Consider the following 22,755-nt stretch of genomic DNA (forward strand, 5'->3'; position numbering starts at 1 on the left):
GTTCTTTAAACAGGCACCAATTTTTGTTGACTGATCGTTGAGAAAATGTTGCGATAAATCTAGATGAAAAGCTTTGTAAATCTCGGTTAATGGCATTATAGTCCGCTCTTTTATAGTCAAATATTCGTTTTGTTGTTAGATTACGTGTACATGAAGGTGTGCGAACTGTAAATTCTAATAACGAGTGGTCACTGAACCCATCAGTGATTGAAATGGTGCTAACTCTATTAGGTGCTGTTGTTAGAACAAGGTCTAAGACGTTAGTAATGCGCGTTGGTTGGAGGACTAGTTGCTCAAAAGAAAAATCAAGGATGAGCTGGACAAAGTCATTAGATGCACGCGAATTGCCTCTTAAGTTAGGCCAATCTATGTCCGGGAAATTAAAATCGCCAAGAATGAATATATCAGCTTTAGGGAATTTAGAACGAACAGCAGTAAGGTTCTCACGCAAGTTAGAAACGAAGTTATCAGTGCTGTCAGGAGGCCTGCAACACACTCCGTAAAGTGACTTTGATAGTGTCGATGTTATACAAACCCACACTATCTCAATAGCGGAGGGTATCGGTACTATAAACGAAGTGATGTGCTTCTTTATTGCCAGCAAGACACCACCTCCCCTTCGATTATGTCTGTCTCGGCGATAAATGGCATAGTCCTCCGTATCAGGAAAAACTTCGCTGTCATTCACGCCGTCACAGAGCCAAGTTTCCGTTAGTGCCATAATATCACAGTTACTATTTTCCAAGTACGATACGATTTCGGTGCAGATTCAAGTATTCTGCCGAAGACATCGGTTGAGGGCAACGAGGTTCTTCCCCTTGAAAGTCGTAGGTAGCGGCGAGTCTTCGTGGACGAAAGTTCCGTGGGCGTGGATCAAAACGTTGAGGGGGCGAATCATTGCGTGGTGGTTCGGTCGTAATGTAATGCGGTTCGTCTCTCGAGCCGTTAAGATCCGCGACGTTCACCGAGTGGTTCCAAGTAGCCGAAGGGGGTTCCCAAAGAGTGTCTCGGAATACGGAGGAGCTGCAACGTGCCGCCGCATAACGTGCCTGTTCGTCATGTCGCTGGAGCTCCTCGCGGACTATCTGGCGGATGGCGGACGAAAGGTCTGGGAGCAGAGGACTCGTGTCAACACTTGCTACAGTCGTTACATTGGCTAGCCGTCCAAACTTTGGTGTAATTCGGCGAGTCTTCAGCGCCTCCAACGTACGGCGGTGCCGTATCAGTTCTGATACAGTGTGCAAGTTCTCTTTACCAATGAGGAAGTTGTACACGTCTTCCGCTATTCCTTTTACCACGTGCCCCACTTTATCTTCGTCTGTCATTTGAGGGTTGACGGTTCGGCACAGCTTCAAAATTTCTTCGATATAGGTAGTGCAAGTCTCGCCGGGTACCTGAGCTCTCTGGGCTAATGTGAGTTCCGCACGTTTCCTCTTTGCGTCCGAGTGACCGAAACACTTTTTGATCTCCTCAACGAAGCGTGTCCATGTAGTTAGCATGTCCGCGTGGTTGTCATACCATACCAACGCCGTACCGGCCAAAAAGAAAACAACGTTTCTGAGCTGACTGGCAGCGTTCCAGTTATTGTATTGGCTGACCCTTTCGTAATGGGATAGCCACTCATCCACATGTTCCTCTGCCTTCGCCGAGAACGTGCGTGGCTCTCGGTAGTGCTGGATAGGGACTGGGCTCGCCGAGGCACTGCTGGTCAGGGTATTTTGCTCTGTGGCCATGATTGAGCGCGACGGCGAAAGTCCGGCGAGGCGACGGCTTCGGCGTAGCTCTTGTGCTGGTGGCTCCCTTGTAGGTAGTGGGAGTTACCCCGCACAGCTCCACCAAATGTTACACACGAGGTGTTTAATGCAGGTGTTTAAGGCGCGGTTGTTGAAGAGCGGTCTCGCGGCAGCTTGGCTAACGTCGTTCTTCTCTTTCTTTGTTCTGGTTGTCTGCGCGGCAGGCGTGGTTCATGACAGCTTGTGACAATATATATATATATATATATATATATATATATATATATATATATATATATATATATATATATATATATATATATATATATATATAAGGAGTAATGTACAAATATATTGCAGTTGCGTTTGTTTTCGCATCTCATACTTGAGTAATGCATAGAGCAATCATGTTTTTACCATAAAATAGGGGCGATTTTCTCCAGACGCTTTTATTTTCCTAGGAATATAACAAATATACTTCCTGAAGAGTATAAGCAAATACATGGCGCAGAATATGAATGTACGGCAGGCTCGTACAGCTCCCTTGAGCCGGCATTTCCATGTCGGTTGACGAGGCCCTTGCGTTCACTGCAAACACAAAAATACCAAAAAGAAACGCACTTTACTACTCCACAGTAATATTGTTTTAAGAAATTATATTTTATAACGGAAGCAACTATTTGAAATGCCTGTAGCGTAAGTGTTGTACAATCGTGTCTGTCGGAAGTGCGGTGCCTAATGTATGTGCCGCGTTCTGTCGGCCATGGTGATTGAGTATATAGTCTTTGTCTTTTCATACTGGCGGCAACTAATTAAATTGTGCATCCGCTTCAAGCCGTGAATTCATTTCGTTCTTGAAAAGGCGGAGCGTAAGTAACCGCACAAGCGATAGATATTTAGTGAATGTTTAATTGTGATCATCAAATGAAATGATTCATAAAAGTATGATGATTCATGATTGATAATGAAATCGCGATTTAGGCACGTAAAACCAGCGAATTACATTGACTTATGCTGACTGGATAGAAAATCCACGAAGCCTCAATATAGCTCCTCGAGATTCTTTCAGCGCCTTGAAATGGAAGTACGTGACTTAGACATATTTGTCACTAGTCTACTATAATAGCGACAAAGGACGATAATTTATTACTCGTGTTGGATTTCTTGTAATATTCCTCTCGAAAGCCTTCGGGTGCTTGATAGCATGAAAATAAGGATAAAATGGAGCAGATACCATCCTATAAGGTTGTCAATGTCAGCGGTAGCTTTCTTGTGGAACCTGCTGCATATTCCCATGCAATTCCTGAATCAAGTAAAATGCCAATTGATACTGTATGTCTCGTCTTAATTACATCCCACTTGGAACTCTGTAGCTATCCCCACTTGTCCGCTGTGTGCTGGCTGCAACTTCGTTGCAATGGCTTTTCATCAAGCTGCCGCGCTGAACGCGAGGGTGTCCGTTGCGGATTCCGCACTCGCAGCTTGCCCACTACCTCCTAAATTTCTCTTCCTTTAGTGCGTGACATCAACCGTGGACGAGGGCCAGTCAGTTAGGTGTCTTTCTCTCCTCCGGCCTCGGCCAGGATGGCAAGGTCACTTGCTCAGCGCCGAAGGTGTTCATTCGGCCACATACCCAGTGGTACTTAGCCTGTGACCCATGTTGTCTACTAGGCTAGGCAGAAGCCAATAGCAAGTTGTCTATGCTGGCCAATAGCCAGTGGTCGATGTCTGCTCGGAAAGACAGCAGCCAGCACATACCTCCTAGCCTAAGCTGACTCTCCTCCCGGTTTTAAAGTGAACCTTTCTTTACACGTCATCCTATTGTTTCGCTTGTAGCGGTCTGTCTTGATGTCTGTCTATATTTCTTTATATATTGCGTATAGATAGATATCTCCAGCCAGACAGCTGTGTATATTTCACCGTCGGACAATTCTATACGGCGATATTACGGCGACTAGCTGTGAAATCGATAAACCCGCTGTATGTAGGCTGCATTCTCCCTGAGCAGATCGTAAAAGTGCCATGAAAAAACAATTTCTGGGAGTCATATGGCAAAAGCACAATATCCTTATGATGTACAGCGTAGCCATGCACCTCGCCATAATTCTGACCACATGGAATTCTTTTACGGGCACTAAACATAGGCAGACGAGACTTCTATAGTGAAGTAATAAAGCAGCTAGTAGCGTAAAAAATTGTTACATGCCGGTGTTCTCAATTTTCCGAAAAAAAAAACAAGCTAGGTGACTCACGAAGTTTATATTGTTACGAAGTGGTCTGTGCCGGAACGCCGACCAGAAGAGGATGAAGAGAGACTGTATATAGAAGAATGTGCTTGTTACGCTGTATATCGCTTCGTTTAACTGTGCATCAACGGAGGTCGCATACATCGTTATACTTTTTGCACGTGTGGGGTACGTTCATTACGACGCGGCACTGGATCTCTATAAGGTACGACACATCGGTTATGCCATGCCAATCACTTCAATTAACGAGGCTAATCCGTCCAAAAAGCCTTCATTACGGCGGTTCCCTTGCACGCTTGTGACCCAGGCACTTTCACCGGCACCGTTGTCGTCGATGTTCAAGCTCGACTGGCCTGACACGTGTGCGATAGCAAACATAACAGGCGGGACGCTACGCCTGTGCTCGCCAATACAGTATTGTACATCCAACGCTCAGCTTGCGTGCGGTGCAATACGCCCATAGACGACTTGACGACCTCGGAGGCTTGCTAAGTAAAGTTATGTGACCTATCGGGAAAACTATGGCAGGCCTCAGCTATCTACAGGGGCCCTGGCGTCCACGGAGTCTATGTATGCAGGGCGTGCTGGCTCTATGTAAGCAGGCCGACAATGACAAAGTGGACGCCGATGAAGCATGTCACGTACCAAAAGGCATTGCTGCAAACGCATCTATTTACTGTTATGTAATATTTGAGCAGCAATTCAGTCCCCCTTTCATGATTCAGACGCTTTCAACAAGCTTAAAGCCGGTACATTGCTGAATGCTTACATCGCCTCTGCTACTTCTTCCAGCGACGATGTTCCGACATTCCTTTAGCCGTCAAAAGCGCAGGACATGTCACTCATAGTCCGGCGTGAGTTAAATTCATAGCTCAAGCCAAGCGTTATCCTTGGCCGCTCAATGACTACCTGGTTGCAGTACAGCTAATTCATACCGTCTTCCGACAGGACATACCAACTGTGGGCATTCCCACCTCTCTGGAAGCACTAGTCCTTTGTGCAATCTTCCAGTCATCGCTTCGGTCACGCCACATCAGTGCTCGTCGCTGCACTACCGCAACGGGAGGCGAACTCCAGACAACCGGTCCGTATGCTTACCACGCTATCCCTTTGGTCACATCTTGCGATGCTGCCGCAGCCGCTGGTACTCGTCCCCTTGACCAAATAATTCTTCCGGCTACAGCTCTGAGTATCAGCCACGACAGTTACGCTCACGCTTATCTATACAGTGCTGAGCTTGCTGCTCAGACATATGGTTCGAGCCGTTCACCCTCGCCTCAAGCTCAACGGTCCCGCTCACTGCAGCCTGGACGGTCGCCATGTCCGTTGCTCGCAGGTCGCATTTCAGCAACATGAAAAATGCAGCTTCTTGAGGGGACACTACGTTGACGATCCAAACTAGAAGTCCTCTGTTGATCCATGGTACTCGACGCAACCTAATTACTGCTCTGATTGATTGATCATTAGTTAGAGCTCTAATAGATACAGGTGCGCCGATCTGCGTAAGAAGTTCAGACTTTCGCCGCCGTATCAGAAATACCTGCCGACTTAGCTACCGACGGCAGTAAAGAACGGTACTAGGGATTCGTGCCGTCCCCATCATCATTGTCGGTCGTCCTACATCTGTCCTATTAGCTGTACTCCACAACTACCCTCATGATCATATTCTCGCAATTGACTTTTCAACCCTACACCCTGCGCTTACTGACTGTTCGTTGGGTGTTCTGCGTCTGCAGCTGCCCCAATGTACTGCTGACCGTGCCGCAGGTCAGCCGCGCCTTCAGTGCTGCAAACTCACTCGCCTGTCACCTGAAGCTGCAAACCATGTGCTCATGGTGCCCTTTGTGCCTCTTCCTGATGGCGACTACGTTGTATATCACGTCGTTGGTATTTTTTGGCTCGCCACGTCATGGTGTTTACATTACAGTTTGAAGCAATCACACGTACCCTCGTGTTCACAACTTCTGGTAATGGACGCAAGTTTTCCCGCTGAGTATTTCGCTGGCTACATTGTGCCCCTTGTGGGACTGCACCGTCTCAGAGCTGTCCACTGATCAGTAGCTTCACAACACAGCTGAAGCCTCGTTTTCAACTTCCACACACGAAGATCCACTACGGCGAATTATAACTCCAGACATTCACTTGTTTAGGCTGATGCTCTCCGCTGCTTGCTCGCATCTTGCCGGCATCACAATACCACTAATACTTTCTCCATGCACACGCAACCTTACCGGTATTTAGTGGCAGAGCGGGAAGTGACATGAAGCGAGGTCGAGAAAACCCTTCCAAAAGATATTGCAGAATCTTCCGCCAGTGATTGAGCATCAACAGTCGTATTTGTCAACAAACAAGACAACGGCTGGAGGTTATGTATTGATCATGGCCGTCACAATAAGGTTCAAAAAACGACGTGTGGCCCTTTCCACGCACTGACGAAATTTGTAAACTGTTTGCGCGGTGCCAGTTCTGTTTTTTCCATCGACATCCGCTCTGGATTCTGGAAAATTGTTGTTAAAGAATGGGACTGCCAGAAAGCCGCCTTAGTTATGCCGGAGGGGCTCTACCAATTTAGAGTCATGCCATCAGTGGCGTGCCAACTATTGTTCGAATAGGGGGCAAGTGCTCTCTCTTACCTCTCTCTCTCTCTCTCTCTCTCTCTCTCTCTCTCTCTCTCTCTCTCTCTATATATATATATATATATATATATATATATATATATATATATATATATATATATAATATGTTCTATTTGAATAAACCCCAAGCGAGCAGAAGGCAGCGTGTGTCACCCAGAGCAGCTCAGGCAATACGGGCGAATGGGGATGTTGCTGCGGCGCCGGGCATTCCTCTTCACTACAATCGCCCTCCCCAGGAAAAGGAGCCATCCTCGCGACTCAGGCTGAAGATAGAATCATGGGGTCGTAATACGGCTTCAGGCGTTGTACGTGGACGGTTTCACGACCACGACAGCATTGGTCCGTAGGTGGCGTGACAGGCTCGACAATATAGTTCACAGGCGATGTCTGCGCTACAACACGGTAGCGTCCTTGATATTTGAAGACAAGCTTGGAAGAGAGTCATGCAGGAACGGCGGGAACTCAAAGCCATAGAAGCGAGTCCGGAAGAAAGTGACAATGCGGGTGATCATCGTCAAGTCTAGATTTTTGTTTCCATTGGTCGACGGCTGTAAAGGAACGGGCGAGCTGACGGCATTACTCTGCGCGGCTGGCAGCTTCAGAGATGGACGTACATTCGGATGAGTCGGATCTGCACTTAAGAATGGTGTCGAGGGTAGTCGAAGGTTCGCGGCCATACAAGAGGAAAAACGGGCAGAAGTTTGTGGTCGCCTGTGGTGCAGTGCTGTAGGCTAACGTGATGAATGGCAAAATGAGGTCCCAATCAGTGTGATCAGAGGCGACGTATTTGGAGAGCATGTCGCCAAGGGTGCGGTTAAATCTTTCCGTCAGACCATTATTTTGAGGATGGTAGGCGGTGGTGGCGCGATGAACGATGCGACACTCAGCAAGGAGTGCGTTTACGACTTCGGAGACGAAGACACGTCCTCTATCACTTAAAAGTTCGCGAGGTGCACCGTGACGGAGAATAAAGTTTTTCAGGAGAAAGGATGCTATATCGCGAGCGGTGGCAGCAGGCAGAGCGGCTGTTTCTGCGTATCGCGTCAAATGGTCGATGGCGACGACTATCCAGCGGTTCCCGGAAGCCGTCCTCGGAAGGGGTCCATCCAGGTCAATGCCAATGTGATCAAAGGGCCTGGCAGTACACGGGATTGGTTGGAGTGGACCAGAGCCATGCTGAGCAGGAACCTTGCGGCGTTCGCACTGAGGGCACGACCGAATGTACTTGCACACAAGGGTGTACATGCCACGCCAATAAAACCTGGAGCGAAGCCGGGTGTACGCCTTGAAGACACCCGCATGTGCACACTGCAAATCAGTGTGGAAAGCAGAACATATTTCACCACCAAGATATCGAGGTATGACCAGCAACCGCTTGCGGACGTCAGAGACGTAATTCCGGCGATAGAGAAGTCCATCCCGAATTTCGAAGTGAAATGATTGACGACGCAATGCTTGAGAAGGTGAAGAAACAGTCGACGGGTTTGAAAGGAAGTGGATAAGAGTACTAATCCAGGCATCCTTGGGTTGCTCCGAAGCCATGTCGCAGCCTACTGGGAACGAGAGTACTTGGTCAACGGCAGAAAGGCAGGCATCGCTTTCGGTTGACATGGGCGAACGGGAAAGCGCGTCGGCATCGGTATGGCGGCGGCCAGACCTGTAGCCAACGCGCACGTTGAAATCTTGCAACCGCAAAGCCCAGCGAGCTAATCGACCTGAGGGGTCCTTCAACGTGGACAGTCAACAAAGTGCATGGTGGTCTGTAATCACATCGAATGGGCGGCCATAGAGGTAGGGTCGAAATTTACCAAGAGCCCAGATTATGGCCAAACATTCCTTCTGCGTAATGGAATAATTCTTCTTGGCTTTGGTGAGGGTGCGGCTTGCCTATGCAATGATGCACTCGTCGAATACACATTTGCGCTGCGCGAGCACAGCGCCGAGTCCAACACCGTTGGCATCGGTGTTTACTTCGGTCGGAGCTGTCGGGTCGAAGTGACGCAGCATAGGCGGCGAGGTCAGTAGACGACGCAACTCTTGGAAGGTATCGTCACAAGCGGACGACCTGGCGTAGTCATTCAAGTCGCTCCGTAGAAGCTGATTGAAGGGAGCGGTGATGGACGCAAAATTCCGAATGAAGCGCCGAAAGTAAGAACACAGGCAAAAGAAGTCGCGAAGTTCTCTTACGGAGGAAGGTTTGGGAAAATCAGCAACTGCACGGAGCTTGGTGGCGATAGGAAGAATACCGTGTTTAGACACTACATGACCAAGGATGGTGAGCTTACTTGCGCCAAAGGGGCATTGCTTCAGGTTGAGCTGAAGGCCGGCGGCAGTTAGGCACTGCAACATTTGCTCCATCCTACAGAGATGGGTGGGAAAATCGGGCAAGAAAAGGACCACGTCATCTAAGTAGCACAGGCCCGTTTTCCACTTGGCACCACGCAAAATGTTGACTATCATACGCTCAAATGTTGCGAGGGCGTTGCAAAGCCCGAAAGCCATGACACGAAATTCATATAGGCCATCTGGTGTGACAAAGGCCGTTTTAGGTTGGTCTTCGGGTGCCATGGGAACATGCCAATTGCCGCTGCGTAATTCGATAGAAGAGAAGAGCTCCGCGCCTTGGAGACTGTCAAGCGCGTCGTCAATTCTCGGAAGAGGGTAAACATCTTTGTTATTTGTTACATCGAGTTATTTTGTTAATACGACGGTAATCGACACAGAATCGAATCGATCCATCCTTCTTAACAAGAACAACGGGAGATGCCCAGGGGCTGTCCGAAGGCTGAATGACGCCGCGCTTGAGCATGTCAGCTACTTGGTCGTCGATAACACGGCGCTCCGTCGCGGATACACGATATGGTCTTTGTCGCAGTAGCGCTCTGGTACCCGTGTCGATGCGATAAGAAACAGTTAACGTGCGGCCCAGGGGAACATGCTGGCAGTCGAAAGACGAAGGGAACTTGTCGAGAAGGCGTAGAAGCTGGGCGCGTTGAGAAACAGCCAATGTGTCGGCAATGAAGCTATGCAAAACATCGCGCGAAGTCGGCTCCTGCGCGGGGTTACAGATCCCTCCGGCGACCTCATGAGTGGCGATGGGACCAGTTGGCATGTCAATGACGGTAGCAAGGTCGACACACTGGATACGGCCAATGCACACCCCACGAAGCAAAGTGAGGACAGGATAATCGGTTCGCGACGAGAAGTCTGCTGACGCCAGCACGAACGTCCAAAAGAGCGAAAGGCAGTGGGGACATTTGCGACGAGCGAAAATTGTAAATGGCGTAAAAAGTGCGCTGGCATCAGCAACAATGTTGCATGACACTGTGGCAAGGGCAGATGAGTGCGGTGTAATTGTAACGTCTTCGGCAACAAATACTTTATCTTCAGGTTCACGAGCGTCAAGGAGTGGGACATTACACAGTGTTTGAAATTCTACTTCAGCACGAGAACAGTCGATGGCGGCCTTATTAGCGGAAAGGAAGTCCCAGCCCAAATTAAGATCGTGGGAACAAGAACACAGCAGAAAAAATTCGACGATGTAGAGGAGGCCGTTGATCACAACGCGAGCAGTGCATGCAGCTGCAGGCGTGATGCGGTCTGCGCTGGCAGTACGAAGTGACATGTTGGACAGTGGCGTCGTGGCTTTTCGGAATGAATGGCAAAGTTTGGCACTAATAACTGAAACTGCGGCACCAGTGTCAACGAGGGCGAGTGCAGCGACGCCGTCCACATATTCGTCAATAAAATTAGTCGGAGAAGGGAGAGGTCTGTTCGTGGGTGACGCAGGTCTTGCCTCTGGAACTGCGACGATTAGTTTTCCCGTTTCGTCGAAAAAGGACGAGGACGCATCGCCGAAAGCTAGCGGCGCGAGGAGATGGCGAACGGCGGCCAACAAGAGGGCGGTGGTCCGAGTAGGAAGACATCTGGCCGGGGTGCTGAGACGCGGAGGATGACGGGTCTGGGGAAACGTATGGTGCGGCGTCGAAGCTGCGGTGGTAGGACGTTGCGCGGCGACGACAAAATTGTGCAACCTGGTCAGGTACACCACACGCAAAACATATTGGCTGGTCGTCAGGAGTGCGCTATTGTCCACTACTGTACCGCGGCTGAACGAAGTGAGGAGGTGGACGCAGTGGCATGACCGATGGGGATGGCACAAAGTTCGGAGGTGGTGGCCGCGTGAGAGCCTCGGCATAGCTGAGAGGTACAGTCACCTCGGGAAAAGCAACGGGAGTCGGCACAGGCAGAGTCTCGCGGGCAGACGGAAGAGCTGCGCACACTTGCTCATGGATGACCTGGCGAAGGTTTCCTGGCAAAGGCGAAGGTGGTGGCGTGGCAGAGGACAGCAGCGAAAGCTGACGAGCGACCTCAGCACGGACGAACTCTTTTGTCTGGCCAAGCAGGGAGTCCATCTCAGTAGCCGCGGTCAGGCTCGCGAGGGTTTCGTCGGACGCAGCGGTGCGCCGCGTGAGAAGGCGCTGTCTGCAGAGCTCGTCGAAACTCTCGCAAAGCTCGATGACCTGAGAGACAGTGCCTGGGTTTTTGGAGAGGAGCATATGAAAGACATCGTCGGAAATGCCCTTCATGATGCCGTACCTTTGTCCACCTCCGCCATCGTCGGGTTGACACGCCGGCAGAGGTCGGCGATGTCCTCTGTGTAGCTGGTGAACGTTGCACCAGTTTGGTGGGATCGGATTCGTAGGCGTTGTTCAGCGCGAAGTTTGCGCACGCCAGGGCGGCCGAAAACTTCTGCGATGCCGGTTTTGAAGCTAGCCCACTTGCGGAGATCGGCTTCGTGGTTTTTGAACCACAGCTTGGCGACACCCGATAAATAGAAGATCGCGTTGCCGAGCTTTAGGGGATCGTCCCATTTGTTGGTGTTGCTGGCGCGTTCATACGATTCAAGCCAACCATCAACGTCTTTCTCATCGGTGCCGCTGAAGGTATCAGGATCCCGCTGATGCTGAGCACCGGCACATACGATGGCTGGAGTAACCGGTGGGGATGTCGGGCTGGGGTCGTCAGGCATGATGGACGGCAGGGTTCGGGTGCGCAATTCCAGGTTGGGGAAAACCGGAGCACCTCAACCAGAATCTAATATGAATACAGCGCAAGAGAGCAGCAGGCAGCTTGTCTCAACCTGAGCAGCTCAGGCAATCTCGAGCGCGCGCTTCCCGGGTGACTGGCGATGTGGCTGCGGCGCTGGGCATTCCTCATCACTACAATATATATATATATATATATATATATATATATATATATATATATATATATATATATATATTGGAAATTGATCTTTGCATTACGGGCCACCGGGGATTGCTCTGCCGCCGCTACTCTGTCCTCATTGACGCCAACAACGGCAGCTTCACTACTCTAAAGCTGCATATAATTCCCCCTTTGACTTCTGCAGCGCACTTCGTTTTTCGTATGCTTTACCCCAAAGCACGACCCGGAGGGCTCCTTCCAATGGGAGCGGAGCGAGCCGGTGCGCAGCGCGGGTTGGAGGGAGGTAAGGTAGACGCCGCTTTAGCGGCCACAGACTAATAATCGATGACGCGTTCTGTTAGTTAATGTGTTGGTCACATGTTGATTTGTTGGAAAATATTCATTGCAGGTTATACAGAAGGTAATGTTCATGGCTGGGCAGAGAATGCATGCTCAAGCGGGCCCAGGTGGCACGTATACTGCAAAGTTGGATTAATCCGCAAGGATTAGTCCTTGCGGATTAACCGATTGTCATTGCAATAAAAAAACCTGAAAAATGCGTCGCTGAAAGTTATCCTTGTCATCGACAGATCTGGTATTCAGTTGTACATTATGAACCATTACAGTATAGTGTTGCCAACATTTTAGGAATCGCGTGACGGAAGTGAGACAAAAAAAGTCACAAATTCTCGCTATAACTGCGAAGTGTATTTTAACAATGTACGTGTTTGGAATCACTCTAACATACGCTAGCGTGAAGTAAATAATTTACCTAGACGTGTCACGTTGGTCTAATGCGCAAGCAGCTGAAGGAAAATAGTGAAATTACCAACAGGGTATAGAGGGTTTTAGCTTTAGTAATGTATTCACTAGAGGATAGGCGAATATCAAAGTTTCGAACATGAATAGTTGGCGTGTAATATTTTATTTGTTTTCAAAAATGAACTATTCGGAATTTGCCAATATCAAAACTAACTAAATATTTCGCAACAACCGACTGTTCAAATCGGGTTACTGTTCTCCACCTGCTGAACAAAGTTTCGTAAGTTATAATTGTCAGAAGTAAAACAGCGACAAGGTTTTTGATACAATGCAGGCAGCAGATCGGTAATACAAGCTTTGTTTTCGGTTTCGCGGGATCCGCCGTTGTTTCTTAATGGCTATGGTGTTGGGCTACTAAGCATGAGGTCGTGGATCGAGTCACGGGGGTCGCACTTTGATGTAGGTGGAATGCGAAAACACACGTGTATTTATATTTAGGCGCATGTTAAATAATTCCAGGTGGTCCAAATTTGTCGGAGTCCCTGGATACTACGGCGTAGCTCATAATCAGGTCGTGGTTTTGGCACACTAAACCCGATAATTTTTTTTTTTGTGGTGGATGTTTTGCGCTGGTAACACTCCTTGGGTTATATCTTGTATACATGCATAAATACCTAAAACTGCATGGACGTGCGAACTGTTGTCGTCGCCGTGCCACAATTCCTAATGCAACGCGCGCGTAATGAAGTGGATTCGGCTCTCACCGTCATCAAGTTGAGTTTTCCTCCGTTTCCCATAAGCTTCTAATTTTGCACTTCAATTAGAAACTACAAACAATTTATCTCGTGCTTTCCGTTTCTTCATTATCTGTTCTTTTCATATGGTTCCGACTCACAAATACGTGCGAGTGTTCTCACAAGACGGGTCTCTTGGTTCCCCTTCTTTTCGCCCAATACTTGACAATCGGGTATGTTGTGCTTATGGCCTACCAATTAGTCTTTCTTGCAACCTAGTCGTGTAGCAGTTTTATTTCTTTCGTTGCAACTAATGATACTTTTTCTTGTAAAAGGATCTGTATTAAGCAATACGAAGAAGCTCAGATGTATTCGCTAATTTACTGCCTCGGGAAAGGCGCGGTATACATTCTGGTGGCGTCAGCGCTGACCACAGAAGCGGAAAAAGAGTTTTACAAGGTGATCGATGTTCTAGAAAGGTAAGTCATTGGAAAAATAAATGATATTACGAAAGCACGAGGTTCAATCTAAAAAGGCAAGAACTGGCAGAAACGGTGGAGGCTTTCATCACCGCTTTGAACCGACTTGTATCACAATATGGGTGCGATGGACTAAAGGGTAAAATGGTGTGATATCGATTGGTATTCGGCTTACAGGGCGCAAAGCTGTCTGAAATGTTCCAGAGTGATCACGCCTTCTTGTTAGAGAGAGCAGTAATAAATGCCAGGAAATAGAATTGCGATCCCGAAGCATCAAGCAGTTGTCAGAGAAAGAGGCTCGTCCGGCGAGAGGTCCGTTGATAGTAGGCGCAGACCTGCCTCGCTCTACCATGCCCCAACACACCGCAGAGGTCAACGCTACAATGAAAAGTACTGCTTGGATACAGTAGGCGTGGTAGACAAGAGGACAACGACAAAAGTAGCTATCCAGCGTTGGCAACCAAATGCCGTTCATGTGGCAAGAAGGCTCAAAGGAAAAACATGTGCCGAACTAAAACCCCCAGAGAGGTCAAGGGAGGCCATACCTCGTCGAAGGCATGCACTGTCGGAACTTTGCGAGGGCACATGACTGCAGAGAAAGATTACGAACCTCCGCAGGGAACCGGTCAAGTTCACGATTTACACGGAAGTGAATGTAAATGCAGAGCCACCGGAAAGTGTGACGAATCTGAAGACAGTTACGCCAGTTATGGTAACATTTTAAAGCACCACTGGACAGGCAGTCAGAAGGTGGGAAACTCAAATCCATGCTTAGTTGTGGTGAAAAGAGCATATGCGATCAAGCGAATGTTGTGGAAGGCCTGTCAGAACCTCTGCTTGGCTGTCGAGTAAGTTAAGGCTTGAAATTTCTTACAGCTCCTGCAGCCGGTGTCAGAAGACTGAAGGGAAAGGTACAAAGTTAAGTTCCCCAAGCTGTTCAGTGGATTAGGCAAGGTGCAAGGAGACTTCTACATCAAACTGAAAAGAGGCCAGTCAGGTACGTGTCAGTCAGTACATACCGTAGAGTACGCTAAACCTTATTTGGTAAGGTTGCGGCCCAACTGAAAGAATGGGATGGGAAAGACATCATCAGAAAAGTTCAAGAGCTGACTCTGTGGTGCTCAGCAAAAGTACTGATCCTGGTACCAAATGGCGAACTCAGAATTTGCTTTGCTCTGGCCAAAACCAACAGAATTTTGGAAAGGAAGAAGCTGGTATTTCCTTCAGTGGAAGAGACACTGACATGCCTCTCAGGTGTGAAATAGTTTTTAAAAGAAAATAGTAACAATGGTGGAGACTTGGGCTAGTTGGTTGTTCATAATTAAAACCAGTTACAGCGCGAAGGACGCGGACTAACAGAGACGCCACACACTGCGCTGACTTCTAACACTATTTATTGCCGTAGCCAAATCATACATATATGCATGAAGGGATATGTGCAGAAAATGAAAAGAAAAGCGGACAGAAAAGGCACCCTAACAAATACTGCCGGATTTTGGCAGTTAAAGCTCTGCGAAGACTCGCAGCAACTCAACATATTTATAAGACCGTGTGGAAGGTTCTGCTTTCAGAGGCTGCGCTTTGCAATGTTCAGTGCACAAACAATTTCAGCGGAGGATTAATCGAGTCTTTGAAGGTCTGCCCGGTCTGTTGTGTCACATGGATGATATCTTGATAACAGGAGCAACGCTTACAAAACGCAACGAGCGGCTGGAGGAAGTCCGCGCAAGACTGCAGGCTACAGGGGTGACACTGAACGACAAATGTGAGTCCACAAAAACCAAGCGTAAAGTTACTAGGCCATATGCTGAGTAAAAATTCACCCCGAAGCACCTCTGAGAGTTGTCTAAGGGCCCTACAGCGTAAAACTATTCAAATATGTTTTTATTCCCATCTCCTGATGTCAAACATGTGTAGCCGCCGACCCAAGCATCGGGCGGTGACCCGCAGGGCTGTCTAAATAGACCAATCAAATGCTCTCCTAGTTTATAGGAAGTCACTTTTGCCTGCTTTAAAAAAGAATAATATTGCCTACACTGAGCGGCTTGTCTTCTCTAATTGGCTGATAAGAGACGAGGAGCACGCTCTAGCACATACGGATTTCATGGGGCATAGCCAGTGCACTCAAAATCGATGACCGGATGAACAGGGTAGTGCCGGCGTCGGCCTTTGGTCTGTTTTCCCTTACATAGCTTGCCGTGGGTGGTCGAAACTCGCGGCGACATGCAACGGAACCTGAGCAAAGGAAACTTTACTGACCAAGGTCGTAAACATGCCGAAAGTGCTAAAAAAGATTACATGGCTGTGAAAGAATGTTTATACGCAAATAAACCCAGGCTCTCCGGCAAGTGCGAGTAGCCAGTCCCCGAGCGATCGGCGGCAGCCATCTTTTATTCCTTTCGGGACGGGGCAGGGGCCTATAACGTAAAACTATTCCAATATGCTTTTGTTCCACTCTCCTGACGTCAAATTTGCGTAACCTCCGACGCAAGCCTTGGGCGGTCACCCGCAGGGTTGTCTGAACAGACCAATCAAACGCTCTCCTCGTTCATAGAAGGTCACTTTTGTTTACTTGAAAAACGAGTAACATTACCTACACTGAGCGGCTTGTCTTATCTAATTGGCTGACAAGAGGCGTGGAGCACGCTCAAGTGGAGAGCGATTCGATAGGGCCGAGCCACTGCAGTGAAAGTCGATAACCGGATGAAAAAGGCGATGATGGCGTCCGCGATTGGTGCGCTTGCCATTACTTAGCTTGCGGTGGCTGGTCGAAATTCGCGGTGACATGCAACGGAAGCTCCAGAATGACGCTAGAACGGATCCTCAGCAAAGAAGAGTTGGCAGAACTAGGTTGTAAACGTGACGAAAGTGCTCGAAAACATTACCCGGCCACGCAGAAAGCTTTAGTGTACGCAAATAAACCCATGCTCTCCGGCAGGTACGAGTACCCAGTGCCTGAGCGATCGGCGGCAGCCATCTTTTATTCCTTTCGGAACGGAGCAGCCTGTGGCTATTCAGATGAAAATTCAGTTATGTTCGGCATATTAATTCATCTTTAATGCGTACACATCACTTTGATGCGGTGAGTTATTGCGGTGTTGTTACGTCGCGTGAAAGGCAGGGGAGGTGGTTGCAGCCCGAAAACTTTTGACCAATAGCCGGGGGCAAATCACGAAAAGGCGTCGAATCAGAAATAACTATTTTTCCTTTTTCGATCAAATCATGCATAGTCAGTGCGCACACGTCATATCAGATGGGGAGCTATCGTGGTTTTCGTGACGTCGCGTGACAGACAGGTGAAGGGGGGGGTCCAAAAACGTTTTTCACCAGTCGCGGAGGGCTGATTACAGAATTGGAAAAGAAAAGTTTGAAATAGTTTAGCGTTATAGCCCTTAGGTATGCATAAGCATTGTGCCACTTGCTATCTCCATGCAGCCCGGCGTCAATATCAATTTTATGAAGCTTCACCCGACCAGTGTAAACCCTCATCAACCGCTATCGGTCGTTATCAGTCTTGTCGGACCAGATGCGGCCTTTGTCATCTGTTATCTGTTGTTATAAACTTCATCGAAATTGATCCGAGCCTTGTCAACATTTATTGGTGTGTATTAACCTTATCGCAATAGATTCGATTCTTAGGAACCGTTAGCTGTCCGTCACAAGCTTGCGGACAAGGTTCGACCCTTATGAACCCTGAATCCTTATCAGAATTGCTCCAACTATTAAACATTGTGTCCCAACTGTCATGCGTAAAGATTTAAATAGATGCCAATGCTGGACAGAAACGAGGTAATGTTGTTTCCCTTTGCTTGGAAATATTCAAATAATTTTTCGCATTCCACCGAATTACAGAGTTAAGATAGAGGAATATGTAGATGTTGTGACGAGCTCACTGCCAGGGCGTAACAACTCTGCATATAGGAAATTCAGACAGCACAGAAAAGCGATCCGGTGGGCCGCAAAGCAAAAGAAGAGTGCACGAACGGCTGGTCCGAGAAGCACAGCATCCCACCTGAGGTTGCACCGTATTTCAGGTACACGGACAGGGGAAAGAGCAATCCAGCCTGCTAGTAGAAGACAACTGGCTGGTGGTTCTAAACCTTCTAAGAATGAAAGGGGCGTGCCACCTACGCGCGGGAGATTAGTAATGTCGACGTTCTGAGACAGGGATAAGATATCAGCTTTGTGGCCAGGGTGGAGCGCGCAAGTGCGTGAGACAGTTGCGAACTGCACCAACTGCATTCAAGAAAACATACCAGCAGTGGATGCCTTGAAAGTATCGCAGCTACGACATTATCATTGGCAGAAAGTAGCTGCCTACGTGTATGAACTAAAATGCTATCATTACTTAGTAGCTGTAGACTGTTATGTAAGATATGTAGAGGCGTATCTCGTGCGGGAAACAACTACCGATGCTCTAGTGGCATTGTTGAAGTCATTGTTTTCTGGTTACGGGACACCCTAAAGGTTTAGGTCAAACAATGCACAGCCGTTCATATCCGAAAAGTTTGTTAACTTCACTACGAAGTACCGTATAGCTTATAATGGGGAGCCTACATTATCCCAAGAACAACAGCAAAGCCGAAAGAATGGTAAAGGTAGCCAAAGTCATTCCTAAGCAAAAAAAAAAAGACCTAAACTTGGGACTGCTAATGTACAAGAAAAGTCCTTGACTTGGCTGGTATACTCCTGCCCACTATATAATGAGAGGACAGCTACGCAGGACGCTGCCTGCCATGAAATGCCTCAAGATGCCGAACCACGCTAAATTCTACAAAAAGAATAAAGAAGGGAAGTGGAAGCACTCTCATAGTTAGAAGCAGAATTACAGTGTAAGTGTTCGAAGGGAGCTTACTTGAGGAAGCTAAGTCTGGGTGAGCATGCCTGAATAATGGGACAGCTCGTAAAGATGAACGACCCAAGATGGGGGTTCTTCAACGCCCTGCATGAATGACTCATCCGCAAGACGCACCACTTCGTCACGGCCAAACTCCGCAGGAGTCACAAGAGGGTTCAGACAGCGAGGACAGTCAACCAACGTCCCGACAGGAGCTGGATGTACTGGAAAGTTTAACAACAGTTTCAAGGTCTGAAGGTGCCCACCTATCTATAACACGATCGAGGAGCCAAATGTGTTCACAAGGTGTCGCCGAACCCGCCGTGGTTGCTCAGTGGCTATGGTGTTGGACTGCTGAACACCAGGTCGCGGGATCGAACCCGGCCACGGCTGCCACATTTCGATGGGGGCGAAACGCGAAAACGCCCGTGTACTTAGATTTAGGTGCATGTTAAAGAACCCCAGGTGGTCGAAATTTTCGGAGTCCCGCAATACGGCGTGCCTCATAATCAGAAAGTGGTTTTGGCACGTAAAACGCCATAATTTAATCTTTAAGGTTTCGCCGCCAAATCAAGATGGCCATCAGGTTCCGGGACTGACTGTCCAGAGTATGATAGGTCTGGGAATTGTCGTGTTAAGAAAAAATTAAATTATGGGGTTTAACATGCCAAAACAACTTTCTGATTATGAGGCACGCCGTAGTGGAGGACCCCGGAAATTTCGACCACCTGGGGATCTTTAACGTGCACCTAAATCTAAGAACACGGGTGTTTTCGCATTTCGCCCCCATCAAAATGCGGCCGCCGTGGCCGGGATTCGATCCCGCGACCTCGTGCTCAGCAGCCCAACACCATAGCCACTGAGCAACCACAGCGGGTAATTGTCGTGTTGAAGTGGTTCAGTAATAGAAGCTGAAAGGGCGCCTCAGCCCCGAGCGCGCGTTTACACCGAACATGTGCAGGTGTCAGTCTCGGTATTTGCAAACTAGCTACTGTAAATACCACATGAAGCGACAGTACAAATATTTCTGTGCGAGAGTGGGGATAGACGATGGGTATGTGCTGGTAACTACTGCCACCTCGGTAGAGATGTTGGCAGTTTTGAAATCGCTGACGCTAGTTGTGTGGCGGCGCCGAAAAGTTATTTCAAGGGCTCAACGAAATCAACGTTTCGGACGAATCATCAAACTATACTATTACGTCAACTTGTTACTAAAACTAGATAAACACGGAAAAAGGAAAGATCGTGTCTTCGGGGAGAGATGTCAACGAGTTCAGTTGCATGACCTATTGCAACCATAACGCTGTGGTCGCTATTGAATGTCGTGACTTTTTCTGTGAGCGCTAAGCGCAACTGTAAAATACACGCGAAATCTGCTTTTGGTACGAGTCATAGTTGAACGTACATTTTTTGCTAACCAAGCAGAGTACTACAGGGTCTTGTAGTTCCAGAAATTATTCGTGGGGCACAATAGGCGCGCTTTTGACTTCTTTGTCCACCCTTAGCCAGCGAAGGCTGCGCACCGCTTTCAGATGTTTAAGAAAGATCACGCCTGGTGCACCATAAACCATCCATGTTCATCGCTCTAAAGCATCAATGTTCTCATTTGCTTCTAGAATAGAAGCAAATTCAGTGAAATATTCAAGACTGACTTCTTCATTTGCTAGAAAGTGGAAGTTTGACTTTGGTTTTTTGCAATACATTTCGATTTTGCAGTGTCATCGACACCATAGATCGCACCATAAATCACCATTGTCCTTTTAACACCAGTACTTTAGCAAGACCTTGAAACAAGACGAAAATGAACTGACTCTGTTGCTCTCAAAATGACGAGTGTGAAGCAACGCAGATGTTACCCTGAAACAGAACGTTAACTCATTAGCTCTGCTTTAATGCGAGCCTGGCAACTTAACGAAACTCTCGCCAAAGTGAGTCATTGAGTTTGTGCCACTGATTATGCGGCAAGTAAGGGAAGAATTATCAAGGTTCGCAGGCACCGCTGCGCCACACTTCTCGTCTCGGAGGGCATGAGCAGACTTCTCGGCAGTGCCACAAGATGGGGCAGCGGGCTCACATAGAAAAGCAAGAAAGGAGTCCGGTTTCCGCATGAAGCGTTCCTGAGCGTTCGCATGCACCGGCGCACTAAACCTTTCGAAGGTCACAAGTAGGCTTCGCGGCGGCGGTGGCGGCGCTAGAGATGGCGAAAGAGGAACCTTGCTGCAATACCCTGCTCAGCCATAACTCGTTTCAATGGTGACAATACCTTGTGTCGGTATATTGTTTCAATGCTGCCGCATTACAGTCGACAGTTATCGCACGATGGTTTATGCCGAATTTTATCTCTAGGCTGTGGAGATGGGCGATGTTGGGGATGACTAGATGGCCTGACGGCGACAAAACTCGTCATTTTGTGTTATCAGTGACGATAATGGTGGTTATCCCTTCAATATACTGGATTGCACAGGCGGACGAGACAAAGCGAATTTCGAGCCCTTACCTACTGACGCAGTAAAATTGATTAACAAGTGTTCGAAAGCGTTATAGGCGGGTAAGGCTTCGAATGGATCACTCCTATAGAGGCAATGTTTTGAGCTACGCGTGATAGTTCCGTGCTTTTTCTCGATTCTTCCTATCAAATACCTCTTTTTTTTTGGTTTTTACTGCCATTCTGTCTCGGTACCCCGATCATTACCCTTAAATGGTGCGAAAGTTGTCCCTTTATTTTCAGTTCCTGGAAAGCTTGAGTAACTCCGTCGTCGCACATGTCAAAGTGGGGCAATTCTGCCGTGCGGTATGGTGAATCATTCTGAGACAGGTTCAGTGCTACAAGTGCCTGAAGTTTGGACACGCAGAATCGGTGCTCATATGTTGATTAGTGTGACCCTGGTGAGCGCAGCGGCAGAGACGCCTGTCGTGCTATCATCGCCAAGTATGCGAACTGTGATAGTTCTTACAAGGTCACTTTGATAGGCTGTCCGCAAATAAAAAACGAGTTGGTTATTGTAAGAGAAAGAATCCAGGAAAATGTGACACAGAGATGCCGCGACGACGTCCTCGATGACGTCATCCCCGACGGCAATCCAGAAAGGCTACGCCTGCTATGAAGGACACCTATAAATTCATCTTGTGTTTGCGATAGCAAGTATATGGTCATTCTATGCACATTTCCATCACCGTCGTGACTGTGATGCTCCATTTAAAATCTAAATGTATAAAACCGTAGCCATGCGCCGTGTGCAGTAGGTGCGAGTGAAAGCGTGCGTAAGTGAGCCGAGGAAAGCGGCTTAATCTCGCGCGCGCAAGGGAGGAAGGCGGCGCAGAAGCACGCGAACCTCCACCGCGCGCAACGCGAGGGGGAGCTCCATTCCGGCGACGGCTGCCTATGACGCCCGTGCGATGAGTGCAGAGTCTAGATGCGCCGAGGGCTCATAGCTTCGTGTGCGCTGTGTTTTCGCCGCTTAGTTCGCGTTGAAGCTAGGCATCACGCTTATCATTTCACTCACTCCTGCTGCCGCTCTTCCTCACGCCCGCGTTTCGACAGCGAGTGTGCGCGCTCATTGAGTGAGATGTCTTTCTGTTTACCTATGCACGCGTGACATCATGCCTGGTCCTTTAGTTAGTAAGGGAGTGTTTACGAGTTTATATTTCCAACACAACCAGCACCACGCGCAGCAGACAATCAGGGCACCTTAGAGTCGGAAGTTGCAAATCTTGACAGTTCGAAGGAATGGCCTTAAGTGCGCATAGGATGCCAAGCTCAAGAAGACGCTGCATGGAGCGCCTAGTCTAACTAACCCATCTGTGGCCGAGGGGTCGCAACGCGTCGCCTGTACTCTGACGCCTAGTACTCCTACAGAAAAGTTTCAATTTCAGATCGCCAAGTTCTGCCGCTACTGCGCTCAATAATGAACGCCATCTGTCTGTTTTTAAAGAACCACCATTGTACGCCAACTGATCAATGTACTGCGTGCAGGAGGGGCATCTCTGTATCAGAGGAATGCTCCACAAGCTAACGACACTCTTTCGTGGACAGAACGCGGACGTCACAAAAGCGACTAAACGCAGAAGATGGCGCACTTCATTAACCTGTGCAAACGACTAGAACACTTCAGCGCCA

At 48.3% G+C, this 22,755-nt stretch overlaps 1 long non-coding RNA gene across 1 annotated transcript in view; it reads right to left on the bottom strand.

The window, feature by feature from the left end:
• Nucleotides 1-2,166: 2,166 nt before the first annotated feature.
• The window catches only part of LOC126519310 (uncharacterized), a 103,320-nt gene continuing 82,731 nt past the window's right edge, over nucleotides 2,167-22,755 (bottom strand). Inside the window, exon 6 of the long non-coding RNA XR_011890559.1 lies at nucleotides 2,167-2,321. This is a non-coding gene — a long non-coding RNA (uncharacterized lncRNA). The remainder of the gene's footprint in view (nucleotides 2,322-22,755) is intronic.

The sequence above is a fragment of the Dermacentor andersoni genome, chromosome 10, assembly GCF_023375885.2.
Source record: "Dermacentor andersoni chromosome 10, qqDerAnde1_hic_scaffold, whole genome shotgun sequence".
Lineage (NCBI taxonomy): Eukaryota > Metazoa > Arthropoda > Arachnida > Ixodida > Ixodidae > Dermacentor > Dermacentor andersoni.